The following is a 16,090-nucleotide window of genomic DNA, read 5'->3' on the forward strand; positions in this document are numbered from 1 at the left end:
AGTATGTAAGAAAGTATTGTTGGGTCTGGGAAAAATTTCCAGGACTCTAGATGTAGGTGTCTGAGATTATTTTACCCCGTTACTATTCTGCAAGTTTTGCTGAGGTGAAAATACATTTTAACGTAAACCGAAGTTCAACTCTAAGCGTGTTGTAGATCCGCTTGGTTAAATAACTACAGAAACAACATGCCATGCACATGCACACAAACTAGTCTTAAGTTCAAACAATGTACTTTCATCAAATATAGCTTCAAAGACATTTCTAAATCCAAACACAGTAATCTTTCAATAAGCAGACAAAGAGTTCAAAGGTAATGTTTATACTTCAACAGTTATAGTCCCCTATTTCCCTGCACTGAAGTGCTAAAGCAATACTGTTGGGTTGGTTTGTTTTTTTTTTTAACACAACATTCAAAAACAAACACGTACACAAGAAGCACAACTAGAAAGCTCAATGAGAAAAATATTCAAGAGTTTAGTAGGTTTATTAATGGTACCTCTCCCATTAGTACTCAAGCAATTACACTGCTCCTCCTCTTAGTGCAAAAAGGTCATTTGGAATACACCAAGAAAGAAATGATTTTCAACAAATGTTACACAGTAGAGCTAAGAACAGCAAATCAACAACATATAAGGTGGTAGTTTGGTTGGTTTTGGTTTTAGATTAAATCAAGCTTCACATTCAGCTAAAAATCTTTTTTTTTTCTCTTCATTTAATCTTTGTTTTTCTCTCCGTATCGCAAGAGAGCAACTGGAGTAAGACCAAAGGAAACTAAGGAGGTGCAGAGATTATACTCTATGTTCCTTCTCCTACCAATTTCACTTGTTCTCCGACCTTTTGACCCTTGTGGTGTGGGACTTAAACTGCCCACACTCAGAACTACAGGAATGATTTGAACACCAATTTTTATTGCCAACATTTCTCCCCTTCCCCCATCATCCTTAAACTCGAAGGTATCTCCTCTGATGCCTTGACAGCTTCTTCAGCTAAAAATCTTACAAGTAAATCCATCTGCCTCCTAAATCACCTCTACAGTAATTTTGACAACTGAGTTATTCCCCAGTTGTTCAACAACACCTTGTTACAGCCATCTCATTCTGCCTTTTCTTACATTACTTCTCTCAAGGCCATTATGGCACCTGAAAGTCATGTATTCCTTCCACAGCTCCGCTACCAAACCCTCCTTTCTCTCATGATTCTTTAGCCTACACTAATCACCTCCAATACAACAGAATTAAGGGTGATTCAAATTTAATCCATGAAGGAAAAACTGAGGGTTACAGGAAGACCACAGATTTCATAATGGGAAGAAATTTTTGTTGCAAGTTGAAGTGAATAAAGAGTTATTTTTGGCAGAAAGAAAGGGGACAAAAAAAGTCACTGTTAGTGAACCTTCTCTATCAAACACTGTACAGCACTTTGTAATGACCGATTCCATGTCACATCCTGAGTATTTTTTCCATTCCTCTTTTTTGAGATTTTTTTACACATTTGAGTTAAGAACCATAATGAAACAAAACCAGCAGATGAAACACTGTAGTACAAATACAGCTTCACTCAAGGGGCATATGGGGCCATTGTTCTCTATGCCCTGACCTTAACAGCAGCCAGGAGGAAGTGTTTAGGTCAAGACTATAAAAGCCAGAGAACGATTAGGATGCTCTTGCTCTGGATATCCCACTGCATTAATTTCCTCTGCTGCAAAATCTATTCCTATCACCAATACCCACAGAGGGATCTACTCACCGTGAATGTACCCATCTACCCACTTTAAATCCATTTTAAATGTTGCTCTCCATAATAGTTTGCTATAACTGGTTATCACCATGTAGGCTCTGCCCTACGCTAAAAAAAAAACCTCTTGCAGACCTGGAAACGGACACATTAACACCGTTAATGCTTTCAAAAGTGCGTACACTTCGATACTTCTGCACATGCAAACAGTAGCAGAACTGGTGTCCTGTATCTGTTCTTCACTATATATATGAAGCAGGCCGGCTTAATATTTGGATTACATTATTAAAAATAACTACTGCTGTTATCACATCAAGTCAGTTCATGACAAAGCACATAAAAATCCACAGTGTTTTTTCAAATTAACTTGTACCATCAACAAGTTATCTCGCCATTCTACAGTATTAACAAAATTCCCCGTCTTCCAAAAATGACAAAATATTTAAATTAAGTGTCATATGACCAAACAATTCATGCTTATTTACTTCCTAATTATTCAGATTATTTTTCATCATAGATATTTTAACAAAGAAAAATTTCAGAACATTCAAGTTTTAAAAGACTCAAATTATTTCTCAAAATCCTGAAATTCTTGTACTGTGTTGTAAACACAAACCACCTATTTTAAGGACATGATAAAAGTATGCCTTCTTTACCTAGACTTGGCTATCGGACACATTTACATTTTTATAGGCTATTACATATCTGGATCAGAAGTAAAATAACTAGCAAGTTTCTAATCACACTTTTTAAAATGAATATTAAGAATATTATACAAGGACCTTTATCCAAATCAAGCTTAGACTTTGGTAAGTTAACAGGTAGCTGCTTATTATTTTAAAATACATTTTAATTGGACCCCTGGATTTATTTCTATGAAATTCTGTATAAACTTAAAAAGCTTCAGAAACATTTCACCTAATATTTCATTAAACTTATCACAACCTTGGAACCTCTGGAGAAGGATATTCTTGACTTTTAAACCTAGCTCAGGGGAACCTAGTCCATAACTGTCGTCTTAAGACTGTTTCTAAATAGTGCCATCCGAAAGAATATTTATCTGCTTGGTTTTGCCTCAAGAAAAAAAAAAAAAAGAAGGAAAGAAAAGCAACTCTGGAAATGAAAACAAAAACAATCCCTGTATTAATGTTTAGTAGAGAACCACATCTTACCATTCTTAATCTAAACATTAAATCAACAAAAAAGGAAATCTGGTATGTTTCTAATTACATCTCCATGTTACAATAATCTGACTGTAAAATACATTCCTATCAATACAAACATCTTCAGACAGTACTGTAAATGCATTTCCTGTCTACTTGTCTCACCATAAGTTCTTGAATTAGTTCTCTATCCCACCCTGTAAAATTCCCATCCTCAGCTACAGAAATAAGATACAAAATTTAGCCTCCTGTTACTACACATAGGAGCTTGCCCAGATTTCTCCGAGATGTGTTACCCACTACACTTTCAACAGGAGCTTCTGAGCCAGAGAGAACCAACATAAAAAACTGTAAAACTTGGGATTCTTGGCCAGCTTAACTCAACTTTCCCGAACTTGACAATACTGGCCTAGCAATAGGGAAGGCTCTTGTTTTATGCTCTCTGAGATTGAGATGGTCACGCTACTGGAATAAACTGGCCTAAGCCAGGCCCAGTGGAGGTAAGAAAAGCACTGTCAGGAGGATACTGCCAAGGGACCCCCCAAACGCATGCCAGCGTGCCACGAACAGCAGCTCCGCAGAGGAATCACTGGCGCTTCCTGTTCTGATCGACTGATTCAAAAGACGACGTGGACTTCTGGTTACTCCACTCCTGGAGAATGCTTTTAGCACACTGACCTGCATTTCCCATTTGTGGTTTGAGCCTGAAGTGGCTCAGCCTGTTTGTTATGGAATTACCTCCTAACAAATAGTTTGCCACCAAGGAAATGCAGTGGCAGCTAAGCCGGCCTTGCAGAGTAATTGCTTCCTAACTGAACGGAGGAGATCTCACACAGTCTTGATGGTTAAGAAAACCATTGCAGAACACCATCTCGTCACTGGCGGGTCTTGTTCTGAAACACTTGGCATGTGTTCATGGCTACTGAGCAAGCAAGCTCCATCACATGAGAAGGAATGGTTCTACCACACTGGTTCGAGAGGAGACAGAACGGTGACAACTCTACAGACACTAGAATCTGAAAAGTAGGAATTTACTCCTAAACTGTCAACTAAAGCTATTGGTTCAGTAGTTGTACATTAGAGGGCCTCAATATTCTTCCAGCTGATGCCTTGCTACAGGCAAGTCAAACCAAGGAAGTATTTTACATTTTAATAGGGGGAAGTCATCCAAGTCCAGCTTCCAATACCCCCAAAGAAAACAAAACAATCATACAGACAAAATCTTTATGTTAAACAGAAAGACAAGGTGATATGGAAGACCAGCTGCAGAAAGCAATTAAGCATACAAGCCATACTGACTACTTGGAATATACTAAGCTGTATTTCTCCAGTTACATCACACTAGAAATGCTAAAGACTTGCCCACATTCACAGTCGCAATTAAAAGACAGACATTCACTCTACTAAGATGTAAGAAAACTTTATGCTGTCTCAAAAAACAGAGTAGAACTAGCAAAAGTACAACGAAAGGCTGCATTACAGGGAGATGCCATATTAAAGATTGAAATAAACCCTCTTGACAGCCTTATGATACTCTTCATTGAACCTCAACATGGAGGAGATAACCAGATAGATTTCTCTCTGTACAACCTAGGAACTAACAAAGAAGTTATCAGGCAGCACTAGGTACAAACAAACCACACCTTTTGTGTGTAACAAACATTTAAAAATAAAGAATTCACTTTCACAGGATTTTGTGGGTGTCAATCATAAACGGGCTCAAAAAACCCCATCAGAAAGCAGGTCAGGCTAAGAAATCCAATACCACCAATCTCTCTCTCAGTAAGTACATAAAATATTTGATCAACACATAGGACAATGTACTCTGTCCACATCCGTTATGTATAGTTTTTCCCTCTTCTGGCCTTGCTAACATTTTTTTGTCTTTGTCACCTTGCTACTGAAATTCAAGTATAAAGGTATGGAAACAGGATGTGTAACATACATAGGAACAGAAATGATGAGCAAAAGGACTTGGGTTTGGCTCTGTTCAACTCCCATCTTGCCATTTTTGTGCTTGTTGACTTACAGGCTCATAATCCTTAGTAAAAACAGGACAAGCTGTGTCAACATAGGGAAATTCTGTGGTGGAGTGGTGTTGCTATTTGATTTTTTGTCAGATCAACTATTTACATACAGGGAAAGCAGAAAACAACCTCCTTCCCTCAACTGTTGCTAATACTATGACTATTGAAAAAGATAGTGGACAACAACAGAAAAAAGGTAACTTGGGTGGGTGGTTTAGTGGAGGGCGTGTGTTGGGTTTGTTCCGTCTTTCCTTTTTTAAAGTAATATTTTATCCAGAGTTTTCTACCTAACTGTGTATGCTTATGTCCTGCCACTTGATACCAAAAAGCTTTTGCCCAGCCATACCAGCAAAGTAGTATCATCAAAATAAGCCCTTTTCTCTTTCCCTCTGTGTAACAGAAGGGCATCCACCCATTTTTCAGTTCATTTCAATTCAGGAGAGCATCTGGAAGACACTTAAGAGGGAAATATAGATGATATCTGAAAGACATACTTATTAGCATTTACAGCTACTCTTTATTCAGAGAGCTCACCTGGACATGGCATCTCTCCAGGCACTACAATTCCCTCAAATCTCTTACATGAAAGGAGTGAGATTTTTCGTTAATAAAATTTACAGCACTACTTCTCTAAATACGGCATCAGCTCTAAATGCTTTCGGAGTGGATCATTAAGAACAGAGTGCAGAGTGATGAAAGAACTGTTTTATGATGATCCTCTACCATTCTAATCCTATAAAACCCTGAGACTTACCCCAACACAGATTATCCTTAACATATCAATTGCTTCTAAATGGCTGCTGTGTTTCTAGTATCCGTGGCAGACCGTCACAAATAGCTCTTCAAGTACACACTCTTTTAGTATGCACAGGCTCCCCCAAACACTTAATCTCAATTTTTAAATTTGCCTGTGATTACAAGCCTGAAAATAGAAACTGTTCTTTCTGGTAGACAAAAAGAGTAATCTTTTAAGACAGTGCCTCATCTGCAGAGTCCTCCACTGATAAACAGTTTGAGAACCGTTAATTATCGTCTCTCTCATTGGAGGAGAGATGACCTGCTCCCCTCCTCATGGTAAAAAAGGGAGGAAAATAGTTCTTGGGTCTGTATCAGTGCAAAGTCTGTAATTTCCAGCACTGACTCCAAATCCCTTACTCCTGAAGAAGTATGCTTAACCTATGCTAGCTGTTGCTTCGTTTGCAGGATAGTACAACCAGCCTTGGAATGATCCAGCATCTTTTTAGGAACAGGTGATTGAAACAGAAGGAATAGTACTTGCCTGTCGTCTTGTCAGGCATAAAATAACAAGGTGAAAGAAGCTATCGCATCATCAAGATATGCATTCAGCACGTAGACCAGGTGATGATCTTCCTCACCTGAAGTACTGGGAATTGACTACAAATTTTGCACTTGTCAACATGAATTCTAACTTCATAGCTTTGGGAATTTGCTTATGGTATGCCGAAAGTTACTGGTTTTGAGCAGTAAGTCAGCTAAAGATAAAATATGGGTTCGCTGAAATCAATGCTGATCTTGCCCCTGGAGCTGTTTCTCTAAAATTTGACCTCCAGAAGAAGATACATGCTTCTCTGTCAGTCAAATGTACGAATGTCAAATGTACGTTAAGATTCCTTGGCTGATCTTCATCAGTGAAAAATGCACAGTCCTGTTATAAGTTTCTATTTTTTTTGAAAAGTGGTTCAACACCTGTTTGTAACAGCGGCCAAAGTCTGCAAGAAAACATAATCTGAAATGCAAACTTCCTTTGAGAATGAGCAGATAATGACTGATGAAGCCTGCTAGGGTAAGTCTCAGAAGCTGTCCCACTGCTGTAGAGACTCCGTTTCTACCCGAACGGGGGAAAGTGAGAAGGGCCAACAGAACCACGGCTCAAAAAACCACTGTATGTGGGCACTGCCTCGGGTCCTGCTGAGCAGAACTGGAACAGTCTGAAGCTACGTGCAGGAGGGCCAGCACTCATCATATTTTTTGAACAGATATAATGTTGCATAAAAGAATTCTGAAATATATCAGAAATCTGACATTTCAGGGTTATTCTACTTAGCCTCTTAGTTACATAAAGGAAAAAAAGCAGCAAACTATGAACCAAACAGCCCCATCACTCATAATCATTAACAGGAATGCCTGTAAGATACCCAGGCAGGGGAATTAATTATGAAAAAAGTCTGTAATGTTTTATTAATAGCAATAATCAAAAACCAGCATAATAACGTTTTGTACCAATCAAACACTGTACCAGAAGACAAGATGCCCAACAGGCATATCACTTATCTGTGCTATCAGTCCTTTATTTCAGCTACAGCATTAGTAATAGCCATGACCACAGATTGTACCAAATACATTCCTCTGTTCTGGTAACTTTTTCCCAGTGTATCTTTCCATAATAGATGTCTCCCTACTAGACGCTGTTTTGTCTTTTTTCATAACTAAAACCCCGACAGTAGATCAAACAGCTGTTTCAGTGTAGTATTAAAGACTGTCACTAGCATAAAAAATGAAGGCTCAGAAGTTTTTATAAGAAAGATACAGTGGCTGCTTATCATGTGCTTTTTACCCCTGAAAAACTTGAAATAAAATTTCGCATGCGTTGACCTTACCTCAGAATTTGGAAACTGAATGAAACTGTATTGTACTTCAAGCTTCCTCCAGACTGTTTTCATCTGTACTTCCACTTCATTAGTTCAAAGGTGGTATTATGGAAATGCATATTTCTGTTAATCTGGAAAACAGGGAGAAAATTTGACTTAAGCCATCTCTGAAGAAATTGTACTGACAGTTTATAGCACATAATGTGAACTGCACATTGCAGATACTGGTATCTGGAATTACAGAAGCCATCTGCTATTGTGAACTGCTCCTAGCTAGAAAAAAACCTCTTAGACTCCTGCAGTTCTAATAGTTGTACTGTTGCAGTATACTTGTAAAATACTAACACTGAAAAGCATTTAAAATTAATTTTATTTATAATACATCATTAAACTATTCACTCATGAATGGTGGCGTCAGGGAAGAAAGGTGTTAAATATCTCTGTAGAGAGGTTTCCTGTGAAAACAAGCCTCTCTGATCTCTTCTGGTAACTCCTCGATTCACCCAATCTGTACCAGCCAGGTTTGCAAGCCTCCAGATACCCGTCTTCTCTAATTTTTTATTAATTTTATTATTTTTGGTCAGGCAGCGGTCTAGAGGAAGGACATATTGTGGGGGAAAACCAAACAAATAATGCACAAGTCAATCTTATTAAACCCCAGAGAATCTGTAAGACTGCAACTTCACAAGAAAAATCCACCGGTGTCACTCCATTAGTTCTAGTACACAGGGAGCTGCAATCTACTGAGAAACACTCAATAGGGTTATTGTAGCTGCACACAGGCATCATTCCTCCTGGGAAGAAATATCAAGCCAATAATTTGGAAAAAAGTACCAACAAGAGGGCAGGTTTGATTTTTTGGTTGTGTTTTGAACGCCAAGGCCAACAGTACTGGGAACAGGGATGTGCAAACCACATACCTGCATGATTTCCACCAGAGGAAAAGTTTCAGTATCTACTTTCTTCCTTTCTCTTTTCCTTTCTAAGCACTATAAAGACCTTTACCATTACAAGAAGGTCAAAATACTTCTGCCCCCATGTCAATTTATAAGCACTGTTCCTCACACACTGAGGTTTAATAGTCTTGGTAATAAATAATAAATTTGTGTAAAATGGTAACCTGAAACCATCCTGAGTATCAGATAGCACCAGTTCTTAAAGACAACTGTCTCCACTGAGCAGACAGGCTGACACTTGACTGTTATTTCTTCCATTGTAAAACCGAAAAAACATTCTTGCCATGCAAAAGCGTTTGTGGAGACTGTTTCTGCTTTTTTAAAAGTAAACTTGTAAAGAATCTGAAAATATATATCCATCTCTTTCTTTCTATAATGAAGGAATTTGAGTTCATCTTCTGTTGGACTCCAAAAGAAACAACTATAAACAGACAGAGGTTGGTGTGCTTTCTGTTTCTACTCCACCTCCAATCCCCCTGTATCCAGTATCTGATTTATACAAAGGCCACTGCATTGCTTAAAGGAGGCTGCTTTAGAAGGGTAAAGGCATTTCTGAACAATGCTGGTCTTGTTTTGTTTTAAAACTTATATCCTCTTTATATCTTTTCCCAACTCCCAAACTGATGAAATTCTCAGGAACTGTTAATTTCTGTGAGCGTTCATTGCATCTCCCGATCCCACCGTCATGTATCAGACATCCAAGCTCTCTTGCCAAAACTATTTTGGTGAACTTCCTGAACTGCACAACTCTAGGTATGTCTACATTAGCATTTTAATTCAAATCAGGACTGTACTTTTGAAGTCAATCTCCCAAACTACCCTATTTTCCTCGCTTTGCTTTACATTGCAAAGCAGTCTCCAAGCACATGAACCAGATTTCTTTTGAATAAAACTAGATCAGAGAATGAGCTTCAGGTGTGCACTGTACACGCTCCAGCCACTAACAGGAATTTAGCCACAGAATCAGACGAGGACCAGCTTGAAATAAAACCCTTGCAACCTCTACAGTGGGGATGCCAGGGTCTCAGCACCTGACAGATCTGATCCTATTACAGCATATTGCTGGGTAATGTGGACACAGCCTCTTTTATGACTTACTGTATTTTTGTGTCAGTTCCAAATTCATCGCTCCCTTTTTTTAAAGGGGAACTACAAAACCTCTGTCAGATATGGGACTAAAGTTAATGGCAATTATCCATTTATGCAAGTGACCTCACTGTGTTACTATTTCTTCCATTTCTTCATCAGCATGAGATGCTACTTAAGCAGATACTTAATTCTATAAAAATCAATTTACTTAAATATTTATTTTATACGGTTATCCAAAATGCTTAGTTATTAACGGATTAGTTTTTCAAAATATTTACTGTCATTCTTGATGGCACCTTCAGAAAAGTGTGATCGAGAACAAAGTAAAGCTATTGAGTAAATTATTTGCACAACTTCACCTTCCCTTTATTAGAATTTGGTCTACTACAATGACTACAAGAAGCAAACAAATTCAACAGCAGAGAGCCTCACAGTGCTTGTCACTAGTTACATATTAAATCCAGATTTATGTGGGAAGTTTTCTAAGTGTTAAGATTACATTTGGGATCTTCACATACTATTAACTCAGACATATCAGTCTACAAAAAGAAAAATCTGAATTAGATTAATACACCTAGTGAACCCAGAGAACTGTAAGTTTTCTGCCAGGGAACAGTCAGAACATCTAGGCTGAGCTGATTTAAGCTTCACTCTGTCCGTGGGGGGAAAGGGCAACCCTGCTAGCCCAGGGCAGGAACCAACACCAGGACCCGGACGGACAGACAGGAGGGACTTGCAGTGCCAAAGCTCAAGTCAGAGTGACTCACCCCGAGGGGGAAAACGTATTCAAGTTGTGGATTCCTTTTTCTTGTCTTCCCACTTATCTCTAGATCCTGCTTCCCTTCTCAGTAGCTCCAGTTCCTCCAGCTCCAGGGCCGCATCCAACTCATCTCCTCTTTTGAAGCAAAAAACTTTCCTGGCACTGGACTCTCCCTGCGCTCTGTTCCTCCAATTAATTCTCTTTTGCCCCAACTGCCTCATCCTTTTTCACCTCAATTACTTTATCTTAAATTATCTCCTCCTCCTGAAACCATCTTGCTACTTGTAACAGTTCAAGAAATATGCCAAAATTTGAAAACTGCCCTTTATTTTGAGAAGTGAAAAAAAAAAAAAAAGTAACCTTCAGTTCTTCAGTGTGAATTAGAAATTTTACAGTAGAATACACCAGAGCTAGATGAAGGGCATTCCCGACGTGGCTATAAACATCCAGTACCCTGACAAATCCATAGCTGAATAAGCACTGCAGCTTCTAGCCCAGAAACAGGCAGGAAAGGTTGCCATGTGAGAAATCTGCAATTGCAGGAAGACAGGATGCTCAGCAGGGCTCTCTCTACCTTTAAATGAAAGTTGACTCACCACAGTTTTTAGAAACAGAAGAGTGCAAATGGCAAATCTTTGTTCTAGCAGACATCTCTAACTCAGTTGTGCATTTTAAATGCAAAATTATATGTATTTAAGGAACACAAGTTTGGAAAGTAACTTTAATTAAAGTAACATAACAGGTAAAGTAATTCAATTGCAATTAAGTACATGATCATACAAGGACTCATTGGTACAAACTATGGGTTAAATACTTCTCCATTCACTACAGCTTCCAGTTACTTCTTTCCTGCTCTTTTACTTCCTCCAGCCACCAGAGCTTCATTTCTGCAGGGTCAGCTGTTCAGCTGATCATACCTTTACCCTAATTTATGAAACAGAATTTCTTTTAAAGTTACTGCAAATTCAGATCATGTCACAGACATCGGCTAGAGTGATAACGAACAGTTAAATCAGAAAAAAAACCCCAGGGGCAACAACCTTCATCATCTGAGATTTGGGGTGGGAGTAAAGGGGAGGAGGAGAAAAGCAGGTGGTGACAGCACCGTGTCTCTGTACGCCGAGAGTTCGGGCCAGCTGATGGCTCTGTTCACCACAGAGAGGTTTAAGAAGCAGAATTACTCATTTTCAGGTAGACTATAGTCCTAAACAAAAGGCTTTCTGTTAGAAATTTATGCACAAAGAAAATACTCTGCAGGCCCAGGCAGCAGCCTAGGAGATGCTTCAGTTAACAGTCTCATGACTGCCACCAGAAAATTTAGCCAGAGTTGCTGTAAGCTAGAAAGAGCTTGAAAAATAGGGAGTATACTGCTTTTAGAAGTCTATTACAGCTGTGAGATTTGAGTGGGATTTTAAAGGGAAAGCAGCCATACCAAATCTCCAAACCCTACTTCAGAATTCACAGGCAAGGATGTGAATTTCTCAAGAAAAACCTTTTCAACAAATTTACATGTGAGAAAAACCCCACAGCATGCTGGGCAAAGCAAACCTCATACTGCCCCTGGCGCATCTGGGGCTTGGTGGTTTTGTCCGTGGAACAGCGAAGGCATAGGAGTAAAAACATCTCACTGAACTAACAGCCCTTCCAGGTTCAGTGGGACTGTTACACCAAAGGAAAGGAAGTGGCTGAACAAGCATTATCACTCCCCAGCTACTGGACACCAAGTTTTCCAGGTAGCAAGATAGGAAATAAGAGCCTGAAATATGGGTCAAGCACATTTATCCAATCCTTGAGGCAAGCTAGTCCAAAATTTTTCAAAATCACTTAAGTAAAAATATACCTATGTAGAAGCTAATTTAAAAAATTGATTTTATACCTGCATTCCCTTGAGTTTTAACAAACACTCACCGGGTTATTCTTGCACAGAATTAAGAATGCAAGGAATAACACAATATGCCAGCACCTCGTGTCATCCTGTTCTTCCTATCTGTATTACAGTGGTTTGGCCCTTCTATAAATTTGGTGAAGACTCTCAAATGAGTGGAGGATACTACTGATCTTTCCACCACTTCCAGGTCGTTCTTGAAAATCCTAAATGCTGTTGTCTTTACTGATTACTTATGGCAGGAAAAAAATTGTAATCATTTGTGAGGTTTTGTTTAAGTCAGGTATTCATCCTTTTAGGAAAAATTTCTTCTGAGATGGAATTTTTTTATTTATTTCATGAAAATTATTAGTTGGATGTTAACTCAATGGGCTAAGCCTAGCACACTGAGAGGTTTTTTTCAGAACAGAGACGGCTGGCTCTTCCACATCCTTAGAGAACTTGTCTGCTCAGGAGATCTCAGAGACTTTTCACATCCCATCATTTGGTCCCTTTACACAGGAGGACAGAATCTGTGCCCTAGAACAACCTGAGCTTTTTCTTTTGAGGCCTTACAACCATGCAAGCTCACACAGACAGAAGATGCCCTGACCAGGTAATATCTGAAGGACCAACACACTGCTTCGCAGCCAGGCTCTCCCTGCTCATTACATGTTTCTGTTTCATTATCCGAGTTTCACACTGAGATATAAGACAGTGTGTCCTACATGATCAAGTTCCTGAGAAAAATCGCTGCCCCAGGGCGTATCTAGAAGTATTAGAACACAAATTCCTGAGTGAGGTGGGACTGTGCAGTACCAGATAGACAGGATGCATTTTCCAGAATGATATGAATCTGCACAGATCACAATGCACCCTACACCCACAGCATCTAGGGACACAAGGGATTCATTACTGGGGCCATGAGAATCCAGACATAAACCTCCTTAAGACCTATAATGAACGTCTGCCTCGGCAGCAGGGCCAGAAAATTCCACCAGGCTTTTACTTTCTCCTGGCAGAGTAATTTCCTATAGTAGAAAGAGGTTAAGCGTCCTAATTCTTAGAGGGTATCCTGAATATTTATTTTATTTTGGCATACCTAGCTACACCATCTGGAGCAATCTGAAGGACTCCAGAGCGTGCTGTGCTGTGAGAGCATGCTCTGTGCTCCCAGTGAAGCCGCATTATTCCTCTCAGTTGTCTTAAATGTTCTTCATCCAATGAGCCAGTAGAAGCTGAAAAATCAGCTGACTCTCCATACTTTGGGACTAAAAGCAATCTGACAACAGCTCGCTGTTAAAACAAAAGTGTTTATATAGTAGGCCACCCTCAAAGGCAGTCCCATCAGCCTGCAGCACTGGTGAGGCATCAAAGCCAGACAGTTCATTCAGTGCAGAGAGGTCAAGTCAGAATCTGACTTGCCAAGCTTTGTCAAAAACCAACTGGACTAAAGCATTTGCTGTGCAGCTCTTTCATTCATCATATCCCACAGCTCTCCAAGTAACCAAAACAGTTCTCCGATGCATACTTCTGCTCTTCAAGTGGCACCTCAAGCTCAACTCTTTTACCTCAACTTCGGAGGTGCCCAACCCAAAGCTCCTCCATCCACAACACAAACTTCTGCTCAGGATACTGAAGACAGACTGGCCTTACAATTAACAGTCCTCTGCTGCATTTGACACACCTGAAAACACAAGGCTAGTTGTGATACCATCAACTTCACGAGCCTTCCTGTGTTTCAAAACTTTACCCCAAAATACCAAGGCTCCACGCCGGTTAGCCGCCAGGCAGATTTCAGAGTCAGCTCTCCCAGCATGTTTCAGACCCTCACTCGGACCTACGCAGCACCTGGCTAACAGGCGTGGATGGAAGCAACAATCGAATCTGATCACTTGGCACACAGACCCAGAGGCGCGCATTCTTATAATGCCGATCCTGGGAATGTTGCCCAGACTTCAATTTCTTCTGACAAAAGAGCCAATCAAATCTGGCTTCTGCCTGTGCTGCAGGACATGTTAGACCATATTCTGATAGGTGATCCCCTTCTCCCTCACCCTAAGATTCCTGCAAAAGGTCAACTATTTCTTCAATTTGTCTTTTCACTGAGTAATTCAAATGGTGAGAAACATCTTCAGGAACAAAAGAAAAGGAAAGAATGTTCTGCCAAAACTTTAAAATCCCATGGTCTTGGGCACTAACAAAATACTATAGAACAAATAAGATCCCAAAACTGCACTAATGGTCTATTCACATTGATTTATGCCTCTATGTGCACGTGTAGGATTAATGTTTGGTTTCTTTCATTTTTAAGCTGAACAATAGTGTGGTGGGTTGACCCTGGCTGGACACCAGGCATCCACCAAAGCCATTCTATCACTCACCTCCTCAACTGGACAGGTGAGAGAATATACCAAAAGGCTGGCGGGTTGATCTAAGGACAGGGAGAGATCACTCACCAATTACCATCACAGGCAAAACACACTCAACGTGGGGAAATTAGTTTAATTCATTACCAATCAAATCAGAGTAGGATAATGAGAAATAAAACTGCATCTTAAAAACACCTTCACCCCACCTCTCCGTTCTTCCTGGGCTCAACTTCACTCCTGATTTCTCTCCCTCCTCCCCCCCAGCAGCACAGGGGGCAGGGGATGGGGGTTTCGGGCAGTTCATCACACGCTCTCTGCTGCTCCTTCCTCCTCGGGGGGAGCACTCCTCACATTCTTCCTCTGCTCCAGCGTGGGGTCCCTCCCACAGGAGACAGTCTTCCATGAACTTCTTCGATGTGAGCCCTTCCCATGAGCTTCAGCTCCTCTCACAAACTGCTCCAGCGTGGGTCCCCCGCGGGGTCCCAAGTCCTGCAGTGAACCTGCTCCAGCCTGGGCTCCTCTCTCCACAGGGCCACAGGTCCTGGCAGGAGCCTGCTCCAGCGTTGGCTGCCCACGGGGTCCCAGGTTCCTTCGGGCATCCCCCTGCTCTGGCGTGGGCTCCTCCCCAGGCTGCAGGAGATCTGCTCCCCCGAGGCCTCCCCGGGCGCAGGGCACAGCTGCCTCCCCACGGGCTGCGGGAGAATCTGCTGCAGCGCCTGGAGCACCTCCTGCCCCTCCATCTTCACTGATCTGCAGAGTTGTTTCTCTCACAATCTCACTCCTCTCTCTCCAGCTGAAGTTGCCACTGTGCATTTTTCTTCCCCTTCTTCAACAGTTCTCCCAGAGGTGCTACCACTGTCGTTGATGGGCTCAGCCTGGGCCAGCAATGGGTCCCTCCTGGAGCCGGCTGGCCTTGGCTCTGTCAGACACGGGGGAAGCTTCTAGCAGCTTCTCACAGAAGTCACCCCTGTTAGCCCCTCCAGTACCAAAACCTTTCCACACAAACCCAATCCACACAGCCAGGCAGAATCGTATTAAACACAGCTTGTGGGGTTGGTAACTTCTGACAAGGAACATAGGTGACAGGGACACACTGTTGGGAATGAGAAAACCTTTCCAAGGAGATCACGGCCTTCTGCAAACCACGAAGTCACAGCCATCATCTCAACAGCTCTGAACATCTGGAAGCATGACAGCATCTTTAAGGAAATCAGGAGACACCTCAGACAGCCCCCCCCCCCAAATGGTTAACAGCCTTTACCACGAGCAGACTTATCAGGTACATGACTTTTCCTACAGAAAACGATGTGGACTCTGCTCTAACATTCAAGAGATAAAGTAACACTCCCGGGGAACCAACGCAACACTTGCTGGGGCTTATTTTTTCATTCAGATATGAGAATACAAACGTACCTAGACATTTTCGGCAGTTTAAACAGACTTCAAGTACTAAGAGTCCTTACAATTAAGATTCTCCTGAAAATCATAAAAGCACTTTTTATTAGCTCAAAAGCG

General features: G+C 40.9%; 1 protein-coding gene across 1 annotated transcript in view; it reads right to left on the bottom strand.

Annotated features, from left to right (window-relative positions):
- BMPR1A (bone morphogenetic protein receptor type 1A) overlaps positions 1–10,515 on the bottom strand; it is a 42,727-nt gene extending 32,212 nt beyond the window's left edge. The window contains exons 1-2 of the mRNA XM_026851936.1: positions 10,347–10,515; positions 7,544–7,665 (exon numbers count right to left, since the gene is read on the bottom strand). The gene's annotated coding sequence lies outside the window, so the exon portion shown is untranslated. The remainder of the gene's footprint in view (positions 1–7,543; positions 7,666–10,346) is intronic.
- Positions 10,516–16,090: the final 5,575 nt, after the last annotated feature.

The sequence above is a fragment of the Athene cunicularia genome (genome assembly GCF_003259725.1).
Source record: "Athene cunicularia isolate RWA chromosome 6 unlocalized genomic scaffold, athCun1 chr6_part2, whole genome shotgun sequence".
Lineage (NCBI taxonomy): Eukaryota > Metazoa > Chordata > Aves > Strigiformes > Strigidae > Athene > Athene cunicularia.